General features: G+C 32.9%; 2 long non-coding RNA genes across 2 annotated transcripts in view; one reads left to right on the top strand and one right to left on the bottom strand.

Moving 5' to 3' along the window:
* Positions 1-3473, bottom strand: part of LOC117975486 (uncharacterized) — a 64518-nt gene extending 61045 nt beyond the window's left edge. The window contains exon 1 of the long non-coding RNA XR_004665747.3: positions 2001-3473. This is a non-coding gene — a long non-coding RNA (uncharacterized LOC117975486). The remainder of the gene's footprint in view (positions 1-2000) is intronic.
* LOC117975487 (uncharacterized) overlaps positions 1-12555 on the top strand; it is a 216848-nt gene that overhangs the window by 68689 nt on the left and 135604 nt on the right. The window lies entirely within an intron of this gene.

Genomic DNA, 12555 nt, shown 5'->3' with positions numbered 1-12555 from the left:
TTCTTTAAATATTTGGTAAAATTCAGCAGTGAAGTCAGCGGGTCCTGGGCTTTTTTTTAATTGGAAGACTTTATTACTGCCTCTAGCTCATTACTTGTGAGAAAATTGTGCAAGACAAGTGCAAATAAAAACACGACCTATGAAAACATATAGGATACTGCAACAGCAGTACTAAGAAGGAAGCTAATTGCAATATCCACCTACATTAAAAAAAGAAGAAATATCTCAAGTAAGCAGTTTAACTTCATATCTCATAATATAACTGGAAAAAGAACAAACTAAGCCCAAAGTTAGCAGAAAGAACAAAATATCAGAGTACAGCAAAAGCAAAATAGAAAATACAGAATACATAGAAAAATCAATGAAACTAAGAGTTTGTTTTTTGAAAATATATTGATAAACTTTTATGTAGCTTCATTAAAAAACTAGAAAAAATTAAAATAAAGCAAATCAGAACTAAAGAAGAGTTACTATAACCAATCCCAAAGAAATATAAAGAATCATAACAGACTACTATGAATAATTATATGACAACAAATTGGATAGCTTAGAATAAATGAATACATACATACAACCTGTCAAGACTAAATAATGAAGAAATATAAAGTCTGAACAGAACAATAACTAATATAAAGATTGAATTGATAATCAAAAAACTCCCAAGAAAGAAATTGCAGGAGTAAATAGCATCATTGGTGAATTCTACCAAACATTTAAAGAAGAATAAATGTCAATTCTTCTGAAACTGTTTCAAAAATTTGAAATGAAGATAATATTTCCAAATTCATTTTATTAGGTCAATATTATCCAGATATCAAAGCCAAAGATGTCACAACAAAAGAAAATTACAGGCCATTATGTGTGATAAATATAGATGCAAAAATCCTCAACAAAATCTTAGAAAATTAAATGCAACAGAAAATTAAAACAATCATACATGATAATCCAGTAGAATTTATCCCTGGGAGGTAAATATGTTTCCAGCAAATCTGACGGTTCCCTAAACAGATGCCGAAAAAAAGTTAATGTGATGCACTATATTAATAGAATAAATGATAAAAGTCACATGATCATTTCAATAGATTCAGAAAAGAACATTTGACAAAATTCAACATCCATTTATGAGAAAAACTTTGAACAAACTATAAATAGAAGAAAAGTACCTCAACATAAAAAAAGGTTATATCTGAAAAGCTCACAGTTAACATCATATTAAAATGTGAAAAACTAAAAGCTTTTCCTCTGTGATTGGGAACCAAGCAAAGATACCATTTTTACTATTTGTGTTTCACATAGTACTAGAAGTTCTAGCACAACAATTATGCTAGAAAAGAGAAAGAAAAAACATCAAAATTAGAAAAGAAAGAAGTAATACTGTCTCTGATTACAGATAACATAGTCTTATGACTATAAACTCCTTAAGACCTCATAAAAAACTGTTAGAAGTAATAAAATGCTCAGTAAGATTGCAGGATGCAAAATCAACATGCAAACATCAGTTGCACTTCTATACACTAACAATAAACTATCTGAAAAGGAAATTAGAAAACAATTTTACTTATAATAGTACCGAAAGCAACAAAAGACCTAGAAATAAGCTTAACTAATGAGATGAAAGATGTGTATATTAAAAACTAAAAAACACTGATAAAAGAAAATGAACAAGGTATAAACAAATGAGAAGACATTCTGTGTTCCTGAATTGGAAGACTTTATTTTGTCAATTTTTTATACTACCAAAGGCAATCTACAAATTCAATGAAATCCCTATCAATATGTCAATGGCAAACATTTTAAAAATGAAAAAAAGATTCTAAAATATATGCAGAACCGCAAAAGACCAGAAATAGCCAAATCAATCTTGAGAAAGAACAAATGGAGACTCACACATTTTTTATTTTGAAATATATTACTCTTTTGACTTAGAGCCTTTAAGATAGGGAGTATCCCCTCAATGATTAGGAGAGATACAAAATTGAAATAAAAATTGTATTACTTACAGTTCTTGGGGAAATACATGGCATGCCTAGAGGGCACATCCATGCAGAGGTCAGGGAGCACATTGACAGAAGGAAAGAAGAATCACAAGCCAGTGTCTTTGTTGTGATCCAGGGCATTATGTAATCTGATTTGTCATGGGGAGTTTTAATAGGTGGACTTAAAGCAAGCAGGCACAAGTTCTCGTATGTCACACTGTGACTGAGAGATGGTTGCTGTGGCATATCTGCACAGTCCACGCAAGGTGTGGGAGTTAGCAGTGCAGGTCAAGTAGGTTGTATGTAGCTGTCTCAAAGCAAAGCGTTCATCAGGAGACAGTTGTATAAAGCAGATATCTGGATCAACCATACTGAGGAAATGGGGGAAAATGTAGAACTAGAAACTGTGTCAAAGGTTATTACAGCCTGCTTCTGGCATGAGAGAGCTAAATTTACTTTCAGAGTGAATGCTGAAGCATAAGACTATAAAAATTCACTACAATTACAAAGTTATAGTAAACAAAACAATATGGTCCTTACATAAAAATAGGCACATAGACCAATGAACAGAATAGAAAACCCAGAAGTAAATTCATGCATATATGGTCAACTAATCTTCTACAATAATGCGAAAAATACAAATTGGGGAAAGAATAGTCTCATCAATAAATAGTGCTGAAAAAACCAGATATACACCTGCAAAAATATAAAGAAAAGAAAAACTCCTATTTTATACCAAACATAAAAATCAACTCAGAAAAGATTAAAGACTTTAATGTAATGCCTGAAACTATAAAATTCCTAGAAGAAAATGGTGAACTAGCCTAATGACCTTGGTCTTGGGAATACTTTTATGAGCATAATATGAAAAGTATGCACAACAAAACCAAAAGTAAACTAATGGGATTACATCAAACCAGAAATTCTACACAGGAAAAGAAGCAATAAACAGAGTGAAAAGGCAACTTACAGAATGAGAAAAAAATTGCAAACCATAAATTTATTGTGCAGTTAATATCTAAAAATTACAATATACTGCTATAACTCAATAGCAAAAAAAACTAAGAACACAATAAAAAAAGACTAATGATTTTAATAGAAATTTCTCCAAAGAAGATATATGGATAGCCACAAGGTATATAATAAAATAATCAACTCAAGAATTATTAGAGAAATTCAAGTCAGAACCACAATGAGATATTACTTCATACCTATAAGAATGTCTATTATTAAAAAAAAAGTGTTGACAAGGATGTGAAGAAATTGAAACCCTTGTGTTCTGTAGGTGGGAATGCAAAATGGTACAGTTACTATGGAGAACAGTGTGGAGGTTTCTCAAAAAAATAAAAAATAGAACAACCATATGATTCTGCAGTCTAACTTTTGTGTATTTAAGATTGAAGTCAGAATCTTAGTGAAATATTAATACACCAATGTCACTGCACCACTATTCACAATAGCCAAGTTATGACAACACCTTAAATGTTCATCAACAGATGAATGTATAAGAAAAAGGAATGTAAAAGCATGTACACATACAATGGAATACATTTCAACCTTAAAAGGAAGGAAATTGGAATATGCAATAGCATGAAGGAACTGTGAGGACATTATTCTAAGTGAAATAAACCTGTCACAGAAAGACAAATACTGCATGATTCCATTTATATGATGAATGTAAAATAGTGAAACTTAAAGATTCAAAGAGTGGAATCATGATTGACGGGCTGTGGGGAAGAGAAAACGGGGAGTTATTAATCAATGGGCATTAAGTTTCAGTCAAGCAAGAAAAATAAGCTTCTCTAAAGATTTGCTGTACAACATTGTTCCTATAGTGAACAATAACAAATTATATTTTTAAAAAATCGTTCAGAGGTGGGATCTCATGTTAAGTGTTCATACCACAATAAAGTAACATAAAAGAAAATAGAAAACAAGGTAGGTCAGTGTGATGAGAAAGTGGAGCAGCAGGAACCTCATGCACTTCTCTTCAAAGTTTAAGTTGGTAAAACCACTTTGAAAAAAGAAATTATCACTATAGACTACACCTAAAAATAACAATATTCCATAACACAGTAATTCCATTTCTAAGTATATACACAACATTAATGAGTACACATGTGCACCAAGAGAAAAGTAAAGGAATATTTTTATCAACAACATTTGTAATTACCAAAAAGTGGAGGGAAAAACCCCTGCATATCTGTCATTAGCAAAATTTATGAAGAGTGAGGTATTTGTACAATGGTGTAGTATAGAGCAATGAAAATGCGTAAACTGCAGATACAGACCACAAAGTTATTTTGAAGAAAAGCAGCAATATAACAAAGGATACATTTTATATGGCCCCAATTTTGTGATTTTCAGATGTAGACCAAAGTGAAATATATTGTTTAGGGACATATTGGATAATAAGTCTGTAAAGAAAGGTGTAAAGAATAGCAGTTACTATTTGTGAAAATAAAGTTTTATGATTGAGGAAAGGTTTAAAAGGCAGGCACTTGGAGTTCTAACAGTGCTGTTTCCTGAAATTTTGCTTACAGAACTGTTTGCATTCTCATAGTTTTCTCAGCTATATATTTATAGGTTTTCCATCTTTTATATGAATGATTATTCATAATTTTAGAAACAGCATACAAGATTATAAATAACACCCTATTGAAGAAGTGGAATAATGGATTTTTAAAACAAACGGCTAAGAAAACACTGCCTATCAAAACTTTAGGATTCTGGTAAAGCTGTATATCATTGGGAATGCAGAGCATTAATACTTATATTGGGGCAATATCTTCTCAACTTGATAAAGAAAACCTACAAAAAACTTATAAGTAACATTATATTGAAAGGTGAGAGACTAGAATCTTTTCTGCTAAGACGAGAAACAAGGCAACGATGTCATCACCTCTAATCACTGCTTTTCAACATTATATTAGATCTTAGCTAAAACTAAGACCAGAAAAAGAAATAAAAGGTATACAGAATGAGAAGAAAGAAATAAAACTGCCTTTGTTTGCAGATGACATGCTCAACAATGTAGAAAATCTTTAAGAATTTACAAAAAAAAATATTTGGAACTAATGAATGGTTATAGCAATGTTGTGGCATACAAGGTTAATAATACACAAAAGTCAATAACTTTTCTATATAAAAGCAATGGACAAGTAGAATTACAAATTTAAAGCAGAATACCATTTATATTACCATTCATAAAAATAAAATACCTTGATGTAAATCTAACAAAATAGGTACAAAATATATATGAGGAAAACACAACTCTGATGAAAGGAATCAAGAAGGAGTAAGTTAAGAAGAGAGATATTTCATGTCCTTGGGTAGGAAGGCCAAATATTTTCCAATGTCAGTTCTTGCCAAATTTATCTGTAGATTCAATGCAATCGCAATTTAAATTCCAGCAAGTTATTTTGTGGATATTGACAAATTGATTCTAAAATTTATTGAGAGGCAAAATATCCAAAATAGCCAACACAATATTGAAGGAAAAGAACAAAGTTGTAGTATTGACACTACTCAACTTTAAGACTTACTATAAAGCTGAAGGCATCATACTCCCTGATATTAAAATGTATTATAGAGCTATATAACGAAAACAACATGGCACAGGCATAAAAATAGACACATGGACCAATGGAACAGGATAGAAAGCCACAAAACACATTTAAGTATTTATAGCCAATTTATTTTTGACAAAGATGCCAAGAACACACATAGGAAAAGGTCATTCTCTTCAATAAGTGGTGTTAGGAAAATTGAATATTCATATGCAAAAATAATTGTATCCTTATTTCACATCATGCACAAAAATCAATTCAAAATAAATTAAAGACTTAAATGTAAGACCTGAAAATGTAAAATTTCTAGAAGAAAAACTTGAGGAAAATCTCCACCACATTGTACTGGGCAATAATTTCTTAGAACTTTGAAAGCACATGCAACAAAAGTGAAAAAGAGACAAATGGGATTACATCAATCTAAGAAGTTTCTGCACAGCAGTGAAAACAACAGAGTGAAGAAACAGCCCATGGAATATTGTTGAACCTTGCACAACACAGGTCTGAACTGAACAGGTCCACTTATACTCAGATTTTTTCTTTTTTTTTCCTCTGCCACTCCTGAGACAGCAAGACCAAGCCCTCCACTTCCTCCTCCTCCTCAGCCTATTCAACATGAAGACAAGGAGTATAAAGATCTTTATGATTCATCCCACTTAATTAATAATAAACTTATTTTCTCTTCCTTATGATTTTCTTAATAATGTATTTTTTCTTCAGCTTACTTTATTGTAAAAATACAGTTAATACATACACAATATATTTGATAATGAACTATTTAGATAATCGTTAAGTCTTCTGGTCAACAGTAGGCAATTAGTAGTTAAATTTTGGGTAAGTCAAATGCATAGAAGGATTTTCTACTAAGCAGAAGTTTGGTGCCCCTCACCCTCATGTTGTTTAAGGGTTATCTGGATGTGCAAATCATACATCCAATAAGGGGTTAATATCCCAAATATATAAGGAACTTAAACAACTCAATAAAAAGAAAACAAATAACCCAAATTAAAAAAAAATGGCAGAGGACCTGACAATTTTAAAAAAGAGACATACAAATGGCCAACAGATGTGTGAAAAAAAAAGATCAACATCTCTAATCATCAAAGAAATGTAAATTAAAACCACAAAAATATATCACCTTACATCTGTTAGTATGGCTATTATCTAAAAGACAAATAACATCAAGTTTTGGTAAGGATGTAGACAAAAAGGACCCCTGGTACACTGTTGATGGGAATATAAATTAGTACAGCCATTTTGGAAAATAATATGGAGAATCTTCAAAAACTAAAACTGTAATTGCCATAAGACTCAGCAATCCAACTTCTGCATTTTATCCAAAGGAAATTTAATTGGTACGTGGAGGAGATATCTGCACTCCAATGTTTATTTCAGCACTATTATTCCCAAAAGCCAAGATAGGGACAACCTGTGTACATCAATGGACAAATGTATAAATAAAATGTGCTATATACACATTATAGATATACTATACAACTTTTAAAAATAAGGAAAGTCTGTCATTTACAACATAGATGGACCTGAAGAACCTTCTTCAAAGAGAAATGTCAGGCACAGAATGCTGTATGATCTCATTTATATGTGGAATCTAAAAAAAAATGAATCTCATAGAAACAGAGAGAAGAAAGTTGGTTATGAAAGGGTAGGGCAGGATACCAAGAGGGATGAAGAAAAGGAGACTGTAGATTCAAAGGTACAAATGTAATTGTAAATTATCTTATTAACATTATCTTATACATCTGTAAATTCTTTTGTCCCATCTCTTAATTGAAAGGGAAAAAAATAGTTTTAGTTTTATCCATTATCTGAAAAACATTAATCTTTCTGAGTCACCTGTTGTAGACAGATGGCAGACCTAACTCTACATTAGCATGCATTAATTTGTTTATCTTTTTTCCATTTTCTAGAAGAAAATAAGAAAAACAATTATAAGCAAGAATGAAGTTTATTGTATTGCTACTATATAAATAAGCCAGGAGTCTAAAACATAGTGTTTGTGGAAAAACAAAAAATCCATCCACATTTTTGTTTGCATGAGATTCTTTTAAATTAAATGTTATAGTTGTGAAGAACCTCAATATAAAATATACTAATTATACCAAACATATGTCTTTGAAAGGATTCAATGCTTATTGCTTTCTCAGTTGAAGTTAATATGTGATTTAGGGGACTAGGAGACTTATTCCATGAGGTCATTCAGGTACTCGGATTTATTTCTTTGGATTTTGCCCTTGTTTTCTCAGTTCAAGTTTTGTAGAATACAACCCCCTTCAAGTTACAGTCCACGTGAAGTTGGCGAGGCATTCATTAAGAGCAATCAGGTTCCTTTACAATTTTCACTCTGAAATTGCACTCTCACTTTCTCATTAGGTCAAATTTAGTCATTTGGTCATAACTAGTTGCAAAACAGACTGGAACTGTACATGGTCTCTAGCTGTGCTATGTACAAGTTAAAATACAAGGTATTCTATCATTAAAATCATAAAAACAAAATTTCAGACAATTAACAGTTCTTCTCAATGTGAATTTATGATGCTAAACATAATCTGACTTTTTCTTTATCTCTTTGTTGTCAATGTGTAAGGAACTTGAGGACATTATTTTCTTCATATCCATTTGTTTTCATTACGTATTACTTAATTTTTTGTTTGAATTTCTTATACTTTTAGGTCTCAGAAAATTTTAAATACACACACACACAAACACACACACACAACGTATTACAAGTTTTCATAACATAAATTTTCAGTCCTGATTGTATTAGTCCATTCTTGCGCTGCTAAAAAGAAATAGCTGAGACTGGGTAATTTATAAAGAAATGAGGTTTAATTGGTTCACTGTTCCTCAGGCTGTCCAGGAAGCATGGCTGGGGAGGCCTTAGGGAAATTAGAATTATGGCAAAAGGTGAAGGGGAAACAGGCACATTTTACATGGTGGGAGCAGAAAGAAATGAGAGAAGGGGGAAGTGCCACACACTTATAAACAACCAAAACTCACGAGCACTTATTCACTATCAGGAGAGCAGCACCAAGGAGGAAATCTGCCCCCATGATCCAATCACCTTCCACCAAGCCCCACCTCCAACACTGGGGATTACAATTTGACATGAAACTTGGGCAGGGACACAGACACAAATCATATTACTGATGAAACAGACTTTTAAGACCAAAGGCCAGTTTCAGTAAAAAATAGTGAAATTCTGGCTGGGTGCGGTGGCTCACGCCTGTAATCCCAGCACTTTGGGAGGCCCAGGCGGGCAGATCAGATCACAAGGTCAGGAGATCGAGATCATCCTGGTTAACACAGTGAAACCCCATCTCTACTAAAAATACAAAAAATTAGCCAGGTGTGGTGGCAGGCGCCTGTAGTTCCAGCTACTCGGGAGGCTGAGGCAGGAGAATGGTGTGAACCCAGGAGGCGGAGCTTGCAGTGAGCCAAGATAGTGCCATTGCACTCCAGCCTGGGCGACAGAGCGAGACTCCGCCTCAAAAAAAAAAAAAGGTGAAATTCACTTTCATGCATCATTGTGTTATCCCTCATCACAAAGGTGTGGGGTGGTGAAAGTTAACTGGCCTGCTGAAGGACTTCACATGGTAGTAGGGTTAAGGAAAGAATGAGGGGAATAACGGAGATGTAGTTCGAAAGATAGGTAAAGCCCAAAGGTTAAAGCCTCTGAATACCACCTTGTACCTTCAAATTGCCACCATACAGTTTAGAGATTAACAGTCTCCAACATATTTTATGGCATATACCTGTCAATCAAAGCTATTGAGCATATAACCTAAATACATTTATTTAATACATAATGTGTACTGTTCTGAAGTATTATATGCATTACAAAGCATATACTAAAGATAATTTACAGAATTAAAGAAAAAATAAATAGTACTTTAAATATTTTATATGACTGTTAAAAACTTGTTCTTCATTATACCTTTTCTTTTCATATTCTTGATGTTCAGTTTTTCAAATTATTACTGATAACATGAGAATCATAATTTAAGAAGTTATATTTCAAGGCATGATTATATTCAGAGTGAAGTTCAGCATTCACATTAGTGGACATAAGTCTCTTTTTCATATAGTTTTCTTATTAATGGTGAAAACAAAAAATTCTTCTCCAGCAAGAGGAAATGGAAGCCAAAGGGTTGACTTTTTAAAATCCTGTATGTTTATCACTGCAAAACTGGTTTCATGCAGAGTACATCAAGAATATACAACTGTTGGCCTTCCAAGTCACTAACCTCTACCTGCTTAATGTAAGGAATTCCTAAGAGTCTCACTTTTTCGAATCTTGTTCCACAAACAACCAACTAATCCCAGAACGCCAAGATTTCTTAAAAGTTCCCAAGTATGGCCTACTATTTGCTTTGATGGAGACACTGTGTCCCAGTGCCCTTGTCCCTTTCTGGGCAAGAAACACAATGTACATCTTTATCTCTGATATTTAAGTGAGGGGTACCCTTCACTGGAAATTTCAAAAGTATTTAATTGAGGGTTACCATTCACTGGAAATTTCAGAAGTATTTGAAATTATTAGTTCTCAGATCTAATTAAAAATTCCATTTTCTCTTTCTTTCCTCTTTACCGTGTAATATGGATGGAAATTAGCTTATGTAACAAATAGAATTATTTGGCATGTTTAAATTACACAGCTACATTGTCTGATTTTGCTTACATTATTGGTATTATTTTTATCTGTCAATAATGGAAGTTAATTTAATTAAAATATAAAAATAAAATCTACAAATCAAATAACTAGCTGTGAATAAATTTTGAGGGCACCACTATCAATTATGCCTATTGTGAAACTCACTCTACTGTTAGTATAATTTAATTACCTAAATGCAGGATGTTTCAAATCAGTAAAGGAATACTGAAATCTGTATATTAAATATTATTATATCTTAGTATTTTTCTTATCTTTTGCTATCAAATAAATATGGATTAAAGTACTGACATTTTTGTCTATCCTTCAGCAAATGAATTAACAACTCATGATTTACATGTAAGCTTCTTCAGAAACCACTGCTCTAAGCAAAATATATGCATATTTATTAAATATTTGCATGAGATTCCATCTGATTGAATATTCTATGTATTAGAATCTCAGCATAAAATACAGTAGTTATACCAAATCTCTGACTTTTTTTCTTTTTTTAAGACGGAGTCTTGCTCTGTCACCCAGGCTGGAGTGCAGTGGCGCAATCTGGGCTCACTGCAACCTCCACCTCCGGGGTTCAAGCGATTCTCCTGCCTCAGCCTCCCGAGTAGCTGGGACTACAGGAATATGCCACCACGCCTGGCTATTTTTTCTGTATTTTTAGTAGAGATGGGGTTTCACTGTGTTAGCCAGGATGGTCTTGATCTCCTGACCTCATGATCCACCCTCCTCAGCCTCCCAAGGTGCTGGGATTACAGGCGTGAGCTACTGCGCCCTGCCCAAATCTCTGACTTGTAAAAGGTCGATGTATATTCTATCTCTAATAATCTAATTCTGTAACTTGTGTTAATCTCACTCAGCTTTTACCTTAAATCGGGAATATCAAATAAAAATGTTGTCTAAAACAAATTCTAAGATAATGAAAGCAAGTTATTGGTACTGATATTATATAGACTTAACACTGAATGTTATCTCATAAAGCAATACCTGTTTACATTATGTGGTAGACTTAGTTTACATTGCCTCGTGTAAGTGCTCAATAACACATGAGAAGGTAGCTTCCACAGTTATAAAACACAGAGACATAGAGTGCTCTCAAAGACTGATGAAATTTTTGATCCATGTATTTGCGGTGGCTAACTCCAGGAAGGACAGCTGATGCAATGAATAGTTCTTAGCTAAGCTGCTGTTCCTTGGCTATATTAGCCTCTGATCAGCCATCACAAAAGAGCAATTTTAGTCACTTCTGTCCCCATGCATCTGTTCCAAGGGATGTCATGCACAGCAAATTAGAGACCTCAAATACCAATCTGGCACAGTTGTTTCGGTCACAAACTTTCATTTTAAACAAGTAATTGAAAAGCAATCTTCACCTGGACAGAACAGGAATGAACTAAAATGTTCTGTACCATATTTGTTTATTTCCAGTGAGGATACTATTACCATTTAGGTTATTTATCTTATGGTCTTTGCTTATGAAATAATTATATGTTACATTTTGCCTTTAACCTTTCCACTTAGGAAAAAAAATAAAGAAGAAATATAGCAGACTTTATTAAGATGCTTACAACAGTCTAAAATGTGGAAATAACTATGTATTCCTGCTTCAAAAAATATAAAGATAAGTAGGCATGTAAAGTCCTGTTTGATATTCTACTCACCATTAAATTAAAAATAATTCTTTCAAATTAGGAAGTTTCAGATTTAGTCTTGTTCACAGATTTTGTTTTTAACAATTACACGGAAATTTGGAAAGCATAGTGGTAAAAAAATATAGACCAACTTTTTCTTTTTGATGTATGAAATTCTCAAGATTCATTTCTATACCAAGCACCACTTTAATATCATATCTTTTACTCTTTCAAACAGGCTATTGATTTTTCATGGTTTCATCTCTCAGTCAAAGCCTAACATTGAAAACTTGTTTGTTGACTTGAGCCTTGATGTAAAATTTAGTTTAACTCTTTTTCTAGTAGTATGTTTGTCAGTGGCATAGCAATTTTCCTGTCACCGAAACTAGTCGATCCCTAAATGCCTTATTCACCAGAATATGAAATTTTTGTTTTCTTCATCTTGCTTGTTCAAGTCAACAAATGCCAATTTAAAATGCAAACAAACAAATACAACTGTCTCAAGCAAATGCATTACATTTCACACAGTTGTAACTGATTCCCTTCTGCCATGATAGTTCTTTCGAATTTTTGAAGCTAGGATTTAAAATATTTACAGGGAAAGAAACATCCCTCACCTGGTTTAAGTATTGGTTCTGTGTGTGCATCGCGGAGAGGCAAAAAACTCTGAGCTTATGTCCTAAAGAGATATGCAT

Source organism: Pan paniscus, chromosome 10 (assembly GCF_029289425.2).
Source record: "Pan paniscus chromosome 10, NHGRI_mPanPan1-v2.0_pri, whole genome shotgun sequence".
Classification (NCBI taxonomy): Eukaryota; Metazoa; Chordata; class Mammalia; order Primates; family Hominidae; genus Pan; species Pan paniscus.
The sequence above is the reverse complement of the archived record's forward strand: the minus strand, read 5'-3'. Positions and strand labels throughout refer to the sequence as shown.